General features: G+C 47.7%; 1 protein-coding gene across 1 annotated transcript in view; it reads left to right on the top strand.

The window, feature by feature from the left end:
* IGSF21 (immunoglobin superfamily member 21) overlaps nt 1-18,922 on the top strand; it is a 666,639-nt gene that overhangs the window by 81,436 nt on the left and 566,281 nt on the right. The gene's annotated exons all lie outside the window — the stretch shown is intronic.

The following is an 18,922-nucleotide window of genomic DNA, read 5'->3' as shown; positions in this document are numbered from 1 at the left end:
TCAAAGGGGGCGTGCTGTCGATGTTGATTGACAGCACGCCCCCTTTGGTGGGCGTGCCAGGGGCGTGCCTCCCTGACGGGGGCGTTCCTAAGGGAACGCCTCCCGTCAGAAGCCGGCCCCACTGACATCACTAGAGATGTCAGTGGGAGTGATTTTGGCTCTGATAGACTCTGGCTCGCAGTTTCGATGGTCGCGATGGTCAAGACCATCACGGCCATCAAACTGCACGCTCGTGTAGGCTGTGCGTGGTGACCCACAGCTATACGAGCGTCCAGGAGGACGCTCCATAGTTATGGAGGCCGGCCCTCATTCAGAGCGTGCGCTCTGCTCAGAGCGTACGGCTCTGAATGAGGGCCAATGTTTGGGTAAATTTTAGACCCTCTGTGATTTTCAAGTCAGCCCCCTTATCATATGCAAAGACTGGAGGGATTACACAGGAGGGATTACAAGTGCCGGGAATCCCACTGTGGGCCGGATTACTTATTATTATGATTACTAATTACCGGCAATAGCGTGCTGCACAAACAGTAACTTGGCTCAGCTGTGCAGGGAAGTGTGCGCTGAGCAGACGGCAGACATAAGGCCGGCAGTGTGCGCTGTAGTATCTGAGGAATGTGTGTATGCATAGCACGCAATATCTGAGTGACTGGGAGCTCTCCCTCTGTGTGTAACTCTGTATAGCTCATCTTAGCATGATCTCTGTACGCTGAGGGTCAGGCAGTCTCCTGGGCTGGGTACACAGTGTCGTACCGCAACAATCCAGCGCCTACTGGGTGCAGGGTCCGGCAAGTAGGGCGCAGCTGGCGGCAGTTCATTTTATTGTTAAGGTTATAAGGTAACTATAGTAAGTTTTACTTCTGTTCAGTTTTAAACATTGATGGCCAGATTCAGAGGTGGGCACAGAGGTGCCCGCAGCTGCATCTGTTGGCTGACGCAGAGGTGCCCGCAGCTGCATCTGGTGGCGGTCCCCAGTCTGCGACTTTATGTAACTGCATACAAAGTCCTTCCCTTTTGTACTTCCGTGTCGCCGAATGTGCAAGGACTAAGACGCCTGCGGTCAGTGTTCGTACACGCAGTAATAGCGATTGGCGCGTCACTAGATGCCCAACCATGGGTTGCACCATTGAAATTGGCACCAGTCCTATGGCAGGCGCAGTTTCTCCGTCTGAATATGGCTTTCTATGTGAGTGGTGAAGTGTCTGTGTACGCAGCTGCTTTTACCGACATGCCCACTACACTCCCATAGCACGCCCGTAAGACGGACCATCTTTGTGCTCGCTCTAGGACACCTCCCTGTCACAGCCCAGGAACGTCTACTACATTTTCAGTACACTTTTCCCTGCCTGCGCCTGAAATCACAGCTGCGCTGTGCGATTTAAACGCATGCACAGTAGCAAAAAATCGCTCCGCCGCGTCTATCTTAGGCGATGCGTACACCTCGGAATTAGGCACTTGGGGCTTCTTCTCTGCTGTAGGGGTCGCAGAAATCAGCACATGCTGGGGCTGATTCAGACCTGCTCGCAAGCGGGTCGATGTTTGCCCCCTGCGCATGCGCTGCCTCCGGCGTGCGCATGAGCGAGACCCGGCCTCGCTATGGGTCTCGCACCAAAACGGGGCGGCTGTCGATTGTGATTGACAGCTCGCCCCGTTTTGGAGACGGGCAGGGGGGTATGGCTACACAAACAGAGGCGTTCCCGTAGGAACACCTGCCGTTTGTGGGAGGCACCACTGACATCACCAGTGATGTTAGTGGTGAGATTCCTGCTCTATTTAGAGCAGGAAGCTCACTGGGGCTTGCGGGAAAGAGACCCTACCACAAGGGTCTCGTTGCAAGCCCCGATGGTCACGACCATCGCGACCATCACCTGGCCGCTCACAAAAGCTGTGGGTGGTCACCCACAGCTTAGCGAGCGTCCAGGAGGCCGGCTCCAAACAAAAAGAAAAACGCCCTGATTCAGAGCGAGCGCTCTGAATCAGGACCACTGACCATTACAGTAATGCAGGTTATAGATCAGAGGTCTCTCCCTGAGGATTACCTGCCCGGATTCCTCCCCAGGTCAGTGAGACACAGCCAGAAAGCACCAGCTGCACTGTGATAATCAGACTGCCACTAGCCCTGGCCGGATGGAGAGGACGCCGCCCGCCCCCCTCTCTGCACTCCGGGGACCCCGCATTCCAGCTTTAGCTTGTTGAGTGGAATAAAATGGAAAGACAGATTTCTATTGTCAAATTAGAAATTCCCCGGAGCTCTGGAAACGCACATGACAGGAATATAGGAGAAATGTAGGATGCCGTCAGCCTGCGCCCAGCACCTGTCACACTACCATGCGGACAAACTACAACATGGAAAATCGCCAACAAAGGTTTTATAATTGTTACTCATTAGTACATAAAAGATAATATAGCTGGTAAAAGCTCTGCAGGAAAGTCTGTGCAATGTTACTGAACCATATGTAACTATTGGTAACGCAGCCCCTCCCAGACTGTATTCTCCCTACAGCTGAGCAGGTAATCAGAGGTTTATCTATGTGTAGGAGTTACCAGTCGCTGAGGCACATTTATCAATAAATATTTGCTGCTTATTCCCTGAAAACACCCGTTTGCAGGGGGAAACTGTAAATATTTAGTATCCCCCGAATGTATGACAGAGTGACCGCAGCAGACTTCTCCGATACCTGCTGTGATCCCGCCAGCAGCTGCGACCCCCATAGGATTCTATGGGGGATGTTATGCTGCCATATTTACCAACTTCCGGAATGTGATGCATTCTGGAGATCGGCCCCCGAAGCTGCTTTGTGTATGAGCTACAGATCGCGGATTTAGCCAGAGGAGGTTTCCCCCGGGAATGGCGGCCGTGCATTTGCCGTCACCGGGATTTTGCGATAACATTGCGCCCAGATCGGATTGGAAATGCGATTTTGTTAACTGGCCCCCCATTATGTGGTACAATTGGTGTTTGTTGAAGGTATTTAAAAGGCTACAGCCGATAAATAGGTCGCAGCACTGGGCGGTAACTGGCAAGCCATCAGCTCCTGGGCATCTTGGCAGAAATGATCTGCAATTCACAGCGGCTTAATAAGACGGGAATATCGGGTAAAACTTGAAGAACATATAGGTTTTCCTCCTGGTGGGACAATGGATAAGTGTATGGACTCATCTGTATTCCGTCACCATGCTGGCATTATACAGTCTCTGCCACTCTGTGCCACTGGGGATGATACCGTTATAATCTCTGCTCAGCAATGTAACCTCTCTCCTCCACTGTGGTTTATCACTGGCCATTAATAATTAAAGAGCAGCTAATTATTCCCGGCGCACAGCTCTGGAGAGCCAGGCCGTGTACAGATTGCGCTCCCGCATACCTGGCTCCGGCTCTCACTTGCCAGTCAGGTGTCGTTAGCACAGATGGGTCGAGAAGACTGGACCGAAATGTAAAGCAGATGTCGCTGTCCCGAACCATCAGCGCAATAAATAAATCCAGGACACAAGGTAAATCTGAGGCTGCCGGAGAGTGTACGGAGCACTGCCAGGTTCTATAGTAACCCGCTAAGGGGGGGAGGGGGGGGGGGGGCTGTGGTGTCAGCCTGATGACTTATTAGAGGCCTCAGCGGCTCCAGACTCATCATAGATAGGAGAAAAAAGCAGCTTTTCCCCTTGTGAATCAGCCGGGTCAGTCTCTCAGAGCTGGGACACTTTGACAGGTTGACATTTTGCATGAAAGTGAGTATGGAGCTCAGATAGTCAGTTATAGACGGTTTTCCATACATTTATTTCCATCTCCGTCAGCTTGTGAAATACGTCTGAAATCCGTTACTGCAAAAACATCTTCACATTGATGTGCTCAGTTGTCGAAATAAAAAGCAAAGCAGCACATCGAGGCCCAGTGATTGTATCCACTTGTGTGGAAATACAGTAGAATTGAGAATTGCAGAGTAGTTTAATAGAGAAAAGTGCATCGTCTCCATTATATTTCTGTTTTGCCATAGTCGCTGGTACCTTACATCCTGCTGGGACAGCGATAACAGACATAGGGCCTGATTCAGAGCCGCTCGCCCGCGCTGTGCGTTCGCAAGCGACCCGATGTTCTGCGTATGCGCATGCGCACGCTTCGTTCTGCGTGTGTGCAAACTACACACTGCGATCGCAACCCCCTCGCTCACCCAGCAATGGTAACCCAGGGTAATGAGTGACAGGAGAGGCCGTTTGTGGGTGGTTACAGGGGCAGGACACTAATAACGGGGGGTTGGAGATGCAAACGCAGGCGTGCCTGAGTGTTTCAACGCCGTTTTAGAGGTGTGCATAATTAACACGCAGCGTCATAGTACACGTCGCATGCCATTTATTTACACTGATTTCCTCGCAATGCTTGCGGTAGGGTAAAGCTACCTCAAGCACTGCGTTCACATCCGATGGTGCTCGATGTACCAATGTTGTAATACACTTCCTGGAGATGACGTGTTGCTGGTGGGTGGCTCTGCCTGTGTGATTGGGCGTACGCATACACAAAGTGGCCGCTCGCTAAGACATGGTGGGCGTGCTTATGCCTTGGCGAGCGATCGCTTCCCGTGGCATCACATTGAAAAGTTTGCATACTCATCTAGCGAGCGTACGCAGATAGCGAACAGGTCTGAATCAGGCCCATGATTCGATAGGGTCATCCTCGCTGATTTTACAGTATGTCATCGTTGTTATTAGTCTGTTGTTACTATGCAATGTGCTGACTGCTTTCCATGTCTCTTTGTCTTACCTCATTATGGTCCCCCCATCTCCTTGCTGCCATCTCTCCCCTTCTGGCGGCCTCCTTGTTTTCTGATTTTTTTTATTTAATTTATTTTCTTTCATTCCCCCACTTTTACAAGTCTCTTAACCTGCCCATCTAGTAATCTAGTGCAGCCAAGATGGCTGCCTGCCTGGTATTTCAATGGGCAGGATGAGCAACCCGTGGAACAATTTATTAAGTGGTTATCTAGTTAGTTGTTCTCCATTGTACCCTTGTATGTCTTACTTCCATGCATTGCTTATCTCGCACACTGTAACCTTTGTAGTGCGCCCAAGATGGCCGCCTCACCTGCATGGATCTGATGATTTTGTGAGGAGTGTGTATCTCAAGTTAGAATCCGGTAACGCCGCCATTATGAGTAATCTCTTCCAGGCATTGCCTATTCTGCCCAGTGTAACCTATGTAGTGTTCCCAAGATGGCTGCCTCGCCTCTTACCTTCGCGGGCAGGATAAGGAATCTTTGTAATTTATGACCCAAATGGGATGTTTCACCTCTGTTATGTTTGTGATTTGTGTAAAGTGCCCTTAGTGCTTTTAGAGAATAGTGCTAGGTAAATAAAATTATTATTATTACCATCCAACCACCGTCTTTGCCAGTTGACACAGGAAGGCACACCGTCACGTGTAGAGCAGGATAGTTTGTTGTGAATACATGCTACAGTTTGCAGACCTTTGGTTGAAAATGGTCTAGTTGGCCCATCTAAATTGCAGCTTGTGTCCGAAACTTTCCATTCCCCCATACATACCCTCGTCTACACATCTCCCCATTTTCCCTTACCCCATAATTACCCTCGTGTACACATCTCCCCACATTCCCATTCCCCCATACATACCCTCATCTACACATCTCCCCAGGTTCCATTACCTCATAATTACCCTCATCTACACATCTCACCAAGTTCCCATTCTCCCATAAATACCCTTGTCTACACATCTCACCATGTTCCCATTCCCCCATACATACCCTCGTCTACACATCTCCCCATGTTCCCTTACCCCATAATTACCCTCGTCTACACATCTCACCATGTTCCCATTCTCCCATAAATACCCTTGTCTACACATCTCCCCAGGTTCCCTTACCTCATAATTACCTTCGTCTACACATCTCCCTACGTTTCTATTCCCCCATAAGTACCCGTGTCTACACATCTCTCCACATTCCCATGCATCCCTAAATACCCTCATCTACACATCTTCCCACATTCCCATTCCCCCTAGATAGCCTTGTCTACACATCTCCCCACCTTCCAATTCCTCCATAAATACTTTCGTCTACACATCTCCCCACGTTTCCATTCCCCTATACCTACCCTAGTATACACATCTCCCCACGTTTCCATTCCCCTATACCTACCCTAGTATACACATCTCCCCACGTGTCCATTCCCCTATACCTACACTTGTCTACACATCTCCCCACGTGTCCATTCCCCTATACCTACCTTAGTATACACATCTCCCCACGTGTCCATTCCCCTATACCTACACTTGTCTACACATCTCCCCACGTGTCCATTCCCCTATACCTACACTTGTCTACACATCTCCCCACGTGTCCAATCCCCTATACCTACACTTGTCTACACATCTCCCCACGTGTCCATTCCCCTATACCTACCCTTGTCTACACATCTCCCCACGTGTCCATTCCCCTATACCTACACTTGTCTACACATCTCCCCACGTGTCCATTCCCCTATACCTACCCTTGTCTACACATCTCCCCACGTGTCCATTCCCCTATACCTACCCTTGTCTACACATCTCCCCACGTGTCCATTCCCCTATACCTACCCCTGTCTACACATCTCCCCACGTTTCCATTCCCCCATAAGTACCCTTGTCTACACATCTTCCCACTTTCCTATTAATTCATTAATACCCTTGTCTACACATCTCCCCATGTTCCCATTCATCCCTAAATACCGTCTACAGCCATGGCCAAAAGTTTTGAGAATGATACAAGTATTGGTGTTCACAAAGTCTGCTGCTTCAGTTTTTATGATGGCAATTTGCATATACTCCAGAATGTCATGAAGAGTGAGCAGATGAATTGCAATTTATTCCAAATTCCCTCTTTGCTATGACAAGGAACTTAGGACCTGATTCAGACCCGGACGCTAAGAAGCGTTTGCTCGTAGCGTATGCATTGCAATATGTGAACCGCTGTGAAAGATCGGGAAGCGTACGCTCGCCCCGCATAGACAGCCCACCAGAGTGAGTGACAGGAGAAGTGTTTGTGGGTGGTAACAGGGGCTGGCCACTAGAGACGGGGCAGTGTAGATGTGAACGCAGGCGTCCCTGACCGAAATAACACCGTTTTAAAGGCGTGCTAACAGGCAGCGTCATAGTACACATCACCTGGTTGGATTTCACACTGAAGTGATCGCAGCACTTGAGGTAGGGTATAGTCTACCTCAAGCGCTGCGTTCGCATCCGATGGTACCCGAAGTACCGATGGTTGCATACACTTCCTGGAGATGACATGCGCTAGTGGGCGTCTTAAGACAGGCTGGTGGGCGTCTGCATACAAAAAGCAATCGCATGGCCAGTCATAGTGGGCGTGCTTTGGCTTGCCGTGCGTTCGCCGGCCATGCCGTCACTTAGCCGAATTTGCATACGCTGCGAAAGTGCATTCGCATCTAGCGACCAGGTCTGAATAAGGCCCTTAATCCCAAAAACAACATTTCCAGTGCATTTCAGCCCTGCCACAAAAGGACCAGCTGACATATTGTCAGTTATTCTCTCATTAACACAGGTGAGTGTTGATGAGGTCAAGGCTGGAGATCACTCTGTCATGCTGATTGAGTTAGAATAACAGACTGGAAGCTTTAAAAGGAGGGTAGAGCTTGAAATCATTGTTCTTACTCTGTTAACCATGGTTAACTGCAAGGAAACATGTACAGTCATCATTGCTTTGCACAAAAAAGGTTTCACGGGCAAGGATATTGCTGCTGTTAAGATTGCACCTAAATCAACTATTTATCGGATCATCAAAAACTTCAAGGAGAGAGGTTCAATAGTTGTGAAGAAGGCTTCGGGGCATCCAAGAACGTCCAGCAAGCACCAGGACCATCTCCTAAAGTTGATTCAGATGCGGAATTGGGGCACCACCAGTGCAGAGCTTGCTCAGGAATGGCAGCAGGCAGGTGTGAGTGCATCTTCACGTAAAGTGATGCGAATACTTTTGGAGGATGGCCTGGTGTCAAGAAGGGCAGCAAAGAAGCCACTTCTCTCCAGGAAAAACATAAGGGACAGACTAATATTCTGCAAAAGGTACAGGGATTGGACTGCTGAGGACTGGGGTAAAGTTATTTTCTCTGATGAATCCCCTCTCAGATTGTTTGGGGCACCTGGAAAAGCACTTGTCCTGAGAAGGAAAGGTGAGCGCTACCATCAGTCCTTTGCCATGCCAACAGTAAAGCATCCTGAGACCATTCATGTGTTGGGTTGCTTCTCAGCCAAGGGAGTGGGCTCACTCACAGTTTTGCCTAAGAACACAGCCATGAATAAAGAATGGCACCAAAACATCCTCCAAGAGCAACTTCTCCCAACCAACCAAGAACAGTTTGGTGAGGAACAATGCCTTTTCCAGCATGATGGAGCACCTCGCCATAAGGTAAAAGTGATAACTAAGTGGCTCGGGGAACAAAACATCAAAATTTTGGTTCCATGGCCAGGAAACTCCCCAGACCTTAATCCCATTGAGAACTTGTGGTCATTCCTCAAGAGGCGGGTGGACAAACAAAAACCCATACATTCCTACAAACTCCAAGCCTTGATTAGGCAAGAATGGGCAGCTCAGTAAGTATGTGGCCCAGAATTTGATTGACAGCATGCCAGGGCGAATTGCAGAGATCTTGAAAAAGAAGGGTCAACACTACAAATATTGACTCTATGCATAAACTTAATGTAATTGTCAATAAAAGCCTTTGACACTTATGAAATGCTGTAATGTTACCTCAGTATACCATAGTAACATCTGACACTTATGTAATGCTGTAATGTTGCCTCAGTATACCATAGTAACATCTGACACTTATGTAATGCTGTAATGTTACCTCAGTATACCATAGTAACATCTGACACTTATGTAATGCTGTAATGTTACCTCAGTATACCATGGTAACATCTGACACTTATGTTATGCTGTAATGTTACCTCAGTATACCATAGTAACATCTGACACTTATGTAATGCTGTAATGTTACCTCAGTATACCATAGTAACATCTGACACTTATGTAATGCTGTAATGTTACCTCAGTATACCGTAGTAACATCTGACACTTATGTAATGCTGTAATGTTACCTCAGTATACCATAGTAACATCTGACATTTATGTCATGCTGTAATGTTACCTCAGTATACCATAGTAACATCTGACACTTATGTAATGCTGTAATGTTACCTCAGTATACCATAGTAACATCTGACACTTATGTAATGCTGTAATGTTACCTCAGTATACCATAGTAACATCTGACACTTATGTAATGCTGTAATGTTACCTCAGTATACCATAGTAACATCTGACACTTATGTAATGCTGTAATGTTACCTCAGTATACCATAGTAACATCTGACACTTATGTAATGCTGTAATGTTACCTCAGTATACCATAGTAACATCTGACACTTATGTAATGCTGTAATGTTACCTCAGTATACCATAGTAACATCTGACACTTATGTAATGCTGTAATGTTACCTCAGTATACCATAGTAACATCTGACACTTATGTAATGCTGTAATGTTACCTCAGTATACCATAGCAACATCTGACACTTATGTAATGCTGTAATCGTACCTCAGTATACCATAGCAACATCTGACACTTATGTAATGCTGTAATCTTACCTCAGTATACCATAGTAACATCTGACACTTATGTAATGCTGTAATGTTACTTCAGTATACCATAGTAACATCTGACACTTATGTAATGCTGTAATGTTACCTCAGTATACCATAGTAACATCTGACACTTATGTAATGCTGTAATGTTACCTCAGTATACCATAGTAACATCTGACACTTATGTAATGCTGTAATCTTACCTCAGTTTACCATAGTATACACTAAAGCAGCAAACTTTGTGAAAACCAAAACTTGTGTCATCTCAAAACTTTTGGCCATGGCTGTACACATCTCCCCACGTTCCCATTCCACCCTAGATACCCTTGTCAACACATTCCCCTTCCAATTCCCCCATAAATACTCTCGTCTACACATCTCCCAACGTTCCCATTTCCCCATAAATACTCTCCCAGGCTAGTCTGCATTAATATACTGACCTTAATATCGACCGTTCTCAAGCAGAGCTCCCCATCTGTGATCTTGCTCTGTCTCACTTCAACTAGACTTTAACTATCTGAGAATCCTGGAGACCCTTTTCTTCAAAGACGCCCTTCCCTCTCCTCCATAATCACCATCTATTCTCCCATGAAATAACTGTACTGACATTCCTCACCTCCTGCTTCCTATATCTGAAGGACTAGTTCCCTTATACACAGCAAAAGCAACAGGTACACAAGATAATAGATTCATCATTTTCACAGTTTGCTGATAGTTAGTTTTCATATGATGACATCAACTAAATCTATTAATCTGCTTTTAATCAGAAAGAGGAAAGCAATCTCATTTCCTTTTATTACTTAGCACTTCTTATGTAGTTTATTATAGCTATTTATAAGCGGATGGGTGGTTCCTATGAGTGATAGCCGGTAATGTTGGCGCCAGCTTTGTGGAATCCCCCCCCATGTGCATAAGCAGAAATCTCTGATCGCGCTGTTCCACATTGATTCCTCTTTATGATGACAGACCGTGATCCGCCACGGATTCAACAAACTTGTTTCTGGTTTAAGAACGTTTCCTTTCAAGTAGCCACATTTTTACTTTTTATCTGTTTTTTTTTGTTGCAAATAATCCTTTGTCCTCGCTGCACACTAACTCTAATTGCTGCACAGACAGTGTGAAAATTAATTGCAAGATGCTTCAGAGTGATTGCCCAAAATTATCCTGAGCTTCAATTGCTTTCTGTCTTCCTACGGCGAGATGCTAACACATCCTGCAAGGGTTCCTGGGAAAGCACTTATGTTTAATGTGTATGTCACGGATTAAGTCCAATCTCTGAGGATGCATATACTTGGAGGGGCAGCGGTTTCTACAAACTGCTGGAGGCTACACCTGAAAATGGTTGGCTCTGCGATCACCGCCTAAAATACATTTTAAATCCATTTTCTTATGCAATTTGTTTTATTGTAAAAAGCAAAAAAAATAATAATGGTACTTCGCAATTTTTCCTACACGGATCCCAGTACTAAAGGCTACCACGACCATGAAAACGCCAGTCGGGATGGATTGACATTGACATTATAAGTCTACGCTTGACCACAGCCTAGTTCAACTTGGGTAAAGATATCCGGTAAGAGGACGCAAGTTGTCACTGAGACACCTTTTATAACCCATTTCAGCACCAGTAAAGTTCTCTCTCTCTCTCTGACTTTTCCAAACGACTCTTTTCTCTCACTTAGGGCTCTATTTACTACAATCCGCATATTGAATGCGGATTGTAGTGTGATATTACCGAGTGAATTCGCATTGCGAATTCAGGCAATATCACAGGGATTTACTATAAATCCCTTGCAGGGACAGAGCTTGCGATAAAGCTCTGTCCCTGCGGATCCCATCCGCACTCTAGTCGCGGTATTTTCGGAAAAAATACCGCGACTAAGAGCCCGCGCATGCGCCGACCCACCGTCACTGCTACCCACCACCGACGCTAAGCCCCGCCCCCGGTGCTAAGCCCCACCCCCGTGATCGCGGACCCCCACGACCCCCCCTCCTCCCCCCCCGCGACCCCCCTCCCTTCATTACACTTACCTGCATCCTCCTGGCCTCCGGTGATCTTCTCCGGGCTTCCCGATCAGGTGATCTCCCATACTGCACTGGGGCCCGATCACCTGATGACCGGGCCCCAGTGTACTATGGGAGACCAGCTGACCGGAGAGGAGCCATCACCGGAGGCCCGATCACCGGTCCCTGGATTCAGGTAAGTGAAAAAAAAAATGTTTATTTTTATTTTTATTTTTTTTACAGTAATCAGCTTGCGGTCTGCTTAGACCACATAGCTGATTACTGGTACCGGCTCCCGGCTCTGCTCTCCCCGTTAGAGCAGAGTGGGAGCCCGGTAACCGGGGGAGACCCTGGATAACGCCACCTCCAGGTGGCGTTATTATCACAGGGCTTCCCCCCGGTATTTTTTTACAATTTATTTTTAGTAACTATGGTCGGATCACATTTCCCATTACAATTATGGGAAATGCGATCTGCTTTACTAAAAATAAGTGATACTGGGGGTTGGCGTAGAATTTTACTAATTCTACTCCAATTGCCCTGTAATAACTACAGGTGAAACTAAAATAATGTGAAAAGGGTGTGAAAACCCCCTTTTTCACTTTATTTTAGTAAAAATAATGTTAATAAATAGAGCCCTTAGTGTCTGGCAGTAATTTCAGCCATAACGTAATGTAGGAAACGGTCATAGACCTAGAGCGCTGGTCATATTGTGCCAATTTGTCCATCCTAGACAAGCCTGTCAGGGTGTATAGTGTGCCTCCAGCTACTGTAGTATTGATACAGGTAATTACATTGTTTCCATATGTCCCAAGTTTTCAGGGATAATCCCAAGTTTTAAAGCCGTCTCTGCAAAGTGCCAAGGGCTCTATTCAGCAATTGTGACTAATATTATTGGGCAACATCATCACGATTTTTATCAATTACATTTTAAGAAGGCTATTCAGCATTTTTTATGCAGGCACAGCGGTTCCGTTAGCACGCTCTCCCTGCGATGTTACAGAAGGCATTGTATTCTGGACTCTGAAAACACTACTGTCTGTATCTGCTTCTGTGCATGCTCAATCATGCCCTTGGGAATAGAGGGCCTGATTCAGACCAGCTCGCAAGCGGGTCGCTGGCCGGGCAGTGCGCACTCCGGGGCTCGCAGCAAAACGGGGAGGCTGTCGATGTTGATCGACAGCTCGCCCCGTTTTGTAGGCGGGGAGGGGGGGGGAAGTGGCTGGACAAACGGAGGCGTTCCTGAAGGAACGCCTGCCGTTTGAGGGCGGCCCTACTGACATCACTCGTGATGTAAGTAGTGAGCTTCCTGCTCTATTAGAGCAGGAAGCTCACTGGGGCTTGTGGGAACGAGACCCTACCACAAGCGTCTCGTCGGAAGCCCGATGGTCGCGACCATCACCTGGCCACTCGCAAAAGCAGTGGGTGGTCACTCACAGCTTAGCGAGCGGCCAGGAGGCTGGTTTTAAAAAAAAAAAAAGCGGCCGCCCTGATTCAAAGCGCGCGCTCGCTTTTTGCGAGCGGCTCTGAATCAGGGCCAGTGTCCGTCCCTGCTTTGTGGTGACCGCTGAGGGTAAGTCACTATTCAGCCTGTCAAAACTGTCCAAATTTATTGAAATGTGTACACAGGCTTTATAGTAGTCTGTATACATTTTATATTTAAAATGTATATATACTTTTTAATATATAGTAGCACATAAATATAAATGTATATAGACTAATATAAAGCCTGTGTACACATTTCAATAAATTTGGACAGTTTTGACAGGCTGGAGATGTACTATGCACCGCAAAGCAGGGACGGAGACTGGGCGGAGTTACAAGGTGCCGCAGGGACTTATGGGAATATTTCCCTCTGTCCCTGCAGTTTTCGGGATATTTAAGTATTTTCTTCATATAACGCCATTCTGAGATGGCGTTATACAAAGTAAATATTTTTCGAGTTATCTAACACTTTTGCTTTGCTGAATAGTAAAATGCGTTAAAGCACCGCAGATATCAATGGCTGCTCCCTACAGTTCGGAACTCCTGCGCGATGGGAATTAGTGGAGAAGACAGAGAAACTCTGAAGCTCCGGAGCTCGCTACCAAAGGGGCGGCTGTCAATGTTGACGCCTACCGTTTTGTGGGCGGCCGCACTGACATCATCAGTGATGTCAGTGGGGAGCTTCCTGCTCCATCAGAGCAGAAAGCTCCCTGGGACTTACGAGTGCCCAGACCCAACCTTAGGGTCTGGTCGTAAGCCCCGATGGTCGCGATGGTGATCACCATCAACCTGGTCGGTCGTTAAGCTGTGGGTGGTAACCCACTGCTTAACGATCGACAAGGAGGCGGCCGTTCAGGATGCCAGCGGCCGCCCTGATTCAGGGCGACCGCTTGCAACTAACGACCGCCTCTGAATGAGGTCCTTTGTGTGCTGAGCGCGGCGCTGGCTCCCAGGATTTACGGATGGTCAGACACGCAGGTACATGTCTGGTGTCAGTAAGTAGCTGGGCTCTGCAAATTGGAATGAATAATATAACCCCATTTCCAGCTGCTCTGCGTCCTCTCATCGGAGCGCCTAGTCGCCGCTCGCCCTAATAAAGGTGCTGGAGCATGTGTTGTGGGTGCCACGGAGCTAATCACGCGGATGTAGTAATTAGTGCGGGCGATACAGCATCTTTCTCATTTATCTTAATAATTGAGGCAAGAGGTGCATAATTATCTGCTCCACTAAAAATACCCAGCACTCCTCACAACGAGCTGGTTGTTAATTGCAGGTGCCTAATTGTTTGGTCACGGTGTTAATGTGGATATGAATAGTGTAGCAAATCACATAGCCAGAGTGTGGTCACCGGCATTGCCAGCTGCCGATGGCACAGAGGACTCGGATGCCGTAGTACTGGAGATGAGTGCGGTGTCCAGCTGCCAATAGCATAGGGATCAGCTGCTGTAGTACTGGAGATGAGTGCGGTGTCCAGCTGCCAATAGCATAGGGATCAGCTGCCATAGTACTGGAGATGGGTGCAGTGTCCAGCTGCCAATAGCATAGGGATCAGCTGCCATAGTACTGTAGATACAATAGGTGTAGTGTCCAGCTGCCAATAGCATAGGGATCAGCTGCCATAGTACTGTAGATAGGTGCAGTGTCCAGCTGCCAGTAGCATAGGGATCAGCTGCCATAGTACTGTAGATAGGTGCAGTGTCCAGCTGCCAGTAGCATAGGGATCAGCTGCCATAGTACTGTAGATACAATAGGTGTAGTGTCCAGCTGCCAATAGCATAGGGATCAGCTGCCATAGTACTGTAGATACAATAGGTGTAGTGTCCAGCTGCCAATAGCATAGGGATCAGCTGCCATAGTACTGTATCCAGCTGCCAGTAGCAGAGGGATCAGCTGCCATAGTACTGTAGATACAATAGGTGTAGTGTCCAGCTGCCAATAGCATAGGGATCAGCTGCCATAGTACTGTAGATAGGTGCAGTGTCCAGCTGCCAGTAGCATAGGGATCAGCTGCCATAGTACTGCAGATACAATAGGTGTAGTGTCCAGCTGCCAGTAGCATAGGGATCAGCTGCCATAGTACTGTAGATACAATAGGTGCAGTGTCCAGCTGCCAGTAGCATAGGGATCAGCTGCCATAGTACTGTAGATAGGTGCAGTGTCCAGCTGCCAGTAGCATAGGGATCAGCTGCCATAGTACTGTAGATATAATAGGTGTAGTGTCCAGCTGCCAGTAGCATAGGGATCAGCTGCCATAGTACTGTAGATATAATAGGTGTAGTGTCCAGCTGCCAATAGCGTAGGGATCAGCTGCCATAGTACTGTAGATACAATAGGTGTAGTGTCCAGCTGCCAATAGCATAGGGATCAGCTGCCATAGTACTGTAGATACAATAGGTGTAGTGTCCAGCTGCCAATAGCATAGGGATCAGCTGCCATAGTACTGTAGATAGGTGCAGTGTCCAGCTGCCAGTAGCATAGGGATCAGCTGCCATAGTACTGTAGATAGGTGCAGTGTCCAGCTGCCAGTAGCATAGGGATCAGCTGCCATAGTACTGTAGATACAATAGGTGTAGTGTCCAGCTGCCAATAGCATAGGGATCAGCTGCCATAGTACTGTAGATAGGTGCAGTGTCCAGCTGCCAGTAGCATAGGGATCAGCTGCCATAGTACTGTAGATAGGTGCAGTGTCCAGCTGCCAGTAGCATAGGGATCAGCTGCCATAGTACTGTAGATACAATAGGTGTAGTGTCCAGCTGCCAATAGCATAGGGATCAGCTGCCATAGTACTGTAGATACAATAGGTGTAGTGTCCAGCTGCCAATAGCATAGGGATCAGCTGCCATAGTACTGTATCCAGCTGCCAGTAGCAGAGGGATCAGCTGCCATAGTACTGTAGATACAATAGGTGTAGTGTCCAGCTGCCAATAGCATAGGGATCAGCTGCCATAGTACTGTAGATAGGTGCAGTGTCCAGCTGCCAGTAGCATAGGGATCAGCTGCCATAGTACTGCAGATACAATAGGTGTAGTGTCCAGCTGCCAGTAGCATAGGGATCAGCTGCCATAGTACTGTAGATACAATAGGTGCAGTGTCCAGCTGCCAGTAGCATAGGGATCAGCTGCCATAGTACTGTAGATAGGTGCAGTGTCCAGCTGCCAGTAGCATAGGGATCAGCTGCCATAGTACTGTAGATATAATAGGTGTAGTGTCCAGCTGCCAGTAGCATAGGGATCAGCTGCCATAGTACTGTAGATATAATAGGTGTAGTGTCCAGCTGCCAATAGCGTAGGGATCAGCTGCCATAGTACTGTAGATACAATAGGTGTAGTGTCCAGCTGCCAATAGCATAGGGATCAGCTGCCATAGTACTGTAGATACAATAGGTGTAGTGTCCAGCTGCCAATAGCATAGGGATCAGCTGCCATAGTACTGTAGATAGGTGCAGTGTCCAGCTGCCAGTAGCATAGGGATCAGCTGCCATAGTACTGTAGATAGGTGCAGTGTCCAGCTGCCAGTAGCATAGGGATCAGCTGCCATAGTACTGTAGATACAATAGGTGTAGTGTCCAGCTGCCAATAGCATAGGGATCAGCTGCCATACTGTAGATACAATAGGTGTAGTGTCCAGCTGCCAATAGCATAGGGATCAGCTGCCATACTGTAGATAGGTGCTTGTCCAGCTGTTGTAGTGCTGTAGATAGGTGCAGTGTCCAGCTGCCAGTAGCATAGGGATCAGCTGCCATAGTACTGTCGATACAATAGGTGTAGTGTCCAGCTGCCAGTAGCATAGGGATCAGCTGCCATAGTACTGTAGATACAATAGGTGTAGTGTCCAGCTGCCAATAGCATAGGGATCAGCTGCCATAGTACTGTAGATACAATAGGTGTAGTGTCCAGCTGCCAATAGCATAGGGATCAGCTGCCATAGTACTGTAGATACAATAGGTGTAGTGTCCAGCTGCCAGTAGCATAGGGATCAGCTGCCATAGTACTGTAGATAGGTGCAGTGTCCAGCTGCCAGTAGCATATGGATCAGCTGCCATAGTACTGTAGATAGGTGCAGTGTCCAGCTGCCAGTAGCATAGGGATCAGCTGCCATAGTACTGTAGATAGGTGCAGTGTCCAGCTGCCAGTAGCATAGGGATCAGCTGCCATAGTACTGTAGATACAATAGGTGTAGTGTCCAGCTGCCAATAGCATAGGGATCAGCTGCCATAGTACTGTAGATACAATAGGTGCAGTGTCCAGCTGCCAGTAGCATAGGGATCAGCTGCCATAGTACTGTAGATAGGTGCAGTGTCCAGCTGCCAGTAGCATAGGGATCAGCTGCCATAGTACTGTAGATACAATAGGTGTAGTGTCCAGCTGCCAGTAGCATAGGGATCAGCTGCCATAGTACTGTAGATATAATAGGTGTAGTGTCCAGCTGCCAATAACATAGGGATCAGCTGCCATAGTACTGTAGATAGGTGCAGTGTCCAGCTGCCAGTAGCATAGGGATCAGCTGCCATAGTACTGTAGATAGGTGCAGTGTTCAGCTGCCAGTAGCATAGGGATCAGCTGCCATAGTACTGTAGATAGGTGCAGTGTCCAGCTGCCAGTAGCATAGGGATCAGCTGCCATAGTACTGTAGATAGGTGCAGTGTCCAGCTGCCAGTAGCATAGGGATCAGCTGCCATAGTACTGTAGATACAATAGGTGTAGTGTCCAGCTGCCAATAGCATAGGGATCAGCTGCCATAGTACTGTAGATAGGTGCAGTGTCCAGCTGCCAGTAGCATAGGGATCAGCTGCCATAGTACTGTAGATACAATAGGTGTAGTGTCCAGCTGCCAGTAGCATAGGGATCAGCTGCCATAGTACTGTAGATACAATAGGTGCAGTGTCCAGCTGCCAGTAGCATAGGGATCAGCTGCCATAGTACTGTAGATAGGTGCAGTGTCCAGCTGCCAGTAGCATAGGGATCAGCTGCCATAGTACTGTAGATACAATAGGTGTAGTGTCCAGCTGCCAGTAGCATAGGGATCAGCTGCCATAGTACTGTAGATATAATAGGTGTAGTGTCCAGCTGCCAATAGCATAGGGATCAGCTGCCATAGTACTGTAGATACAATAGGTGTAGTGTCCAGCTGCCAATAGCATAGGGATCAGCTGCCATAGTACTGTAGATACAATAGGTGTAGTGTCCAGCTGCCAATAGCATAGGGATCAGCTGCCATAGTACTGTAGATAGGTGCAGTGTCCAGCTGCCAGTAGCATAGGGATCAGCTGCCATAGTACTGTAGATAGGTGCAGTGTCCAGCTGCCAGTAGCATAGGGATCAGCTGCCATAGTACTGTAGATACAATAGGTGTAGTGTCCAGCTGCCAATAGCATAGGGATCAGCTGCCATACTGTAGATACAATAGGTGTAGTGTCCAGCTGCCAATAGCATAGGGATCAGCTGCCATACTGTAGATAGGTGCTTGTCCAGCTGTTGTAGTGCTGTAGATAGGTGCAGTGTCCAGCTGCCAGTAGCATAGGGATCAGCTGCCATAGTACTGTCGATACAATAGGTGCAGTGTCCAGCTGCCAATAGCATAGGGATCAGCTGCCATAGTACTGTAGATACAATAGGTGTAGTGTCCAGCTGCCAGTAGCATAGGGATCAGCTGCCATAGTACTGTAGATAGGTGCAGTGTCCAGCTGCCAGTAGCATAGGGATCAGCTGCCATAGTACTGTAGATAGGTGCAGTGTCCAGCTGCCAGTAGCATAGGGATCAGCTGCCATAGTACTGTAGATAGGTGCAGTGTCCAG

This window comes from Taudactylus pleione, unplaced genomic scaffold, assembly GCF_031769625.1.
Source record: "Taudactylus pleione unplaced genomic scaffold, aTauple2 ptg001334l, whole genome shotgun sequence".
Taxonomy (NCBI): Eukaryota; Metazoa; Chordata; class Amphibia; order Anura; family Myobatrachidae; genus Taudactylus; species Taudactylus pleione.
The sequence above is the reverse complement of the archived record's forward strand: the minus strand, read 5'-3'. Positions and strand labels throughout refer to the sequence as shown.